The sequence below is a fragment of the Mandrillus leucophaeus genome, unplaced genomic scaffold (assembly GCF_000951045.1).
Source record: "Mandrillus leucophaeus isolate KB7577 unplaced genomic scaffold, Mleu.le_1.0 Scaffold307, whole genome shotgun sequence".
Taxonomy (NCBI): Eukaryota; Metazoa; Chordata; class Mammalia; order Primates; family Cercopithecidae; genus Mandrillus; species Mandrillus leucophaeus.
This window is the reverse complement of record NW_012103221.1, coordinates 1,978,248-1,980,400: the sequence shown is the minus strand read 5'-3', so window position 1 is coordinate 1,980,400 and position 2,153 is coordinate 1,978,248.

Below are 2,153 nucleotides of genomic sequence, written 5' to 3'. Positions count from 1 at the left end.
CTGGAGTGCAGTGGCACGATCTCGGCTCAGTGCAACCTCTACCTCCCGAGTTCAAGCAAGTCTCCTGCCTCAGCCTGCCAAGTAGCTGGGACTACAGGCGCCCACCACCACACCTGGCTAATTTTTTTGTATTTTTTGTAGAGACAGAGTTTTACCATGTTGGCCAGGCTGGTCTTGAACTCCTGACCTCAAGTGATCCGCCTGGCTTGGTCTCCCAAAGTGCTAGGCTTACAGGCATGAGCCACTGCGCCCAGCCCAAAAATACCCTTATTTTTAAATTTCATGGCCTGGGCAGCCTTGGGCAGCTGTGTGGGACACAAGCTTAATTTCCTAGTTGGTGGCCAGCTGACATTGTAGCAGTTCCTTTACTAAAAACTCCTTGGCTGGCCATCCTTGCAAGCATATCTGTGGCTACAGCGGGTGCATTTAAAGGGAAGACACATATGCATGGAAAAAATATACCAATCTGATGGCATAGAAAATCTTCCTTAGATGTCGGCTTTGTCTCATCACTGCATTTAAATATCAGACAGCAGCCTAGAGATATCTTTATTTAAACCCAGGAACAAGGGCTCAAGATTATTTTGATACAGAATGAAGACATAGACTTCATTTATTAATTTATACTTCCTATAATTCTTTTTTTTTGAGACGGAGTCTCACGCTGTCACCCAGGCTGGAGTGCAGTGGCATGATTTCGGCTCACTGCAACCTCTGCCTGCTTGGGTTCAGTGATTCTCCTGCCTCAGCCTCCCAAATATCTGGGATTACAGGCGCCTGCCACCACACTTGGCTAATTTTTGTATTTTTAGTAGAAATGGGGTTTCACCATATTGGCCGGGCTGGTCTCGAACTCCTGAGATCCCTCCGCCTTGGCCTCCCAAAGTACTGGGATTACAGGCGTGAGGCACCGCGCCCGGCCTATACTTCCTAGAGTTCTTAAAGAATTTCTAGCTTCTGTTTCTTTAAACATGTTTTATTAGCTTTCTAAATTATGAAAGTAAATACAACTGGAAAAATACAAAATCCAAAGTCAATGGAGTAAAAAAATGTAACTCCCTTGTTTCCCCTACCCGCGAAACCGTGGTTAACAGTCGGTGTGCACCCTTACAGATGTTTTTTCTATGAATATACAAACATTTGACTTGTTTCTTGGACTTTACGTCGCAGTCCAAGGAGAATCATGTGAACGGCATAAAAGCAGCATGTTCTGAAGACTGCAAACCATAACATTTCCATATCTACTGACTCAGAATTCCTGTTTCTAAAGGACCGCACCCATGTGGCTCTGTGCATCCTCAGCAACTTGGTCTTTCTTCCTCTGCTGAGTTTGGTTAAGAGTAAGGGCCGATTGTTGAGTAGGCTCAGTTCACAGGTGCCTGAAATTCCTACTTAGCAATGTTCCTTTCCAGCTGATTCCGCCTCCGAGAGCCTTAGGAAAAAATGCTAACAGTTGAGAGTGAAGCGTCCTTAATTGCTCAGTCCAATTATCTAGACGGGTCCAGGTTCGGTTTCGATTCAGAGATAAGGACCAGGGGGCGGGAGCGCTTCCAGGTGCGCCCCTGGGGAGGCTTGCTTCCCCGCGGAGCGCACGCGGGTCTCGCTGGTTTAGCTGGGCCTTTCAAAACCAGATAACGTCTCCATCCCGTAGCGCCAGGCTTACCTGGGGGCCTCAGAATTGTGTCAGTTGCGTCTCTGAGTCACCTCGGAACTCCCCGAAGGAGCGCGGGGCTAGGAGGGCGCATCGGTGGGCCCGGGGGCCCTCGCTGGTAGGTGTAGTTGGCGCCAAGGCCGCCTCTGGCCGGCGGAGCCCTGCAGTGTCCGGAGTGGGGGGGCGGTCAGAGTCCGGCCCTTTAGGCCTCGCCTGGGTATCCGCCTTGCCCCTTGGGCCGCGGCACGGGTTCGGGCCGAGCGCCCGGCATCTTGCGTTTCCGGCTTCCTGAGACGGGCGTGGGACCTCGAGGAAACCACTCTGCATGACCCCACTAAGAGAACTAAGGACCACCACCCCCCAATCCTGTCCTGGACGGCTTCATAAGCCAGAGGATCCAGTGGCAGTGCCAAGCAGGGCACCACTCTGGGTCGTGAGCACCTAAGAGGTGGAGCAAAGGTCTGGCCCCACAGTGGCCCAGGCTTCCCTCCCCCGCCTCCCC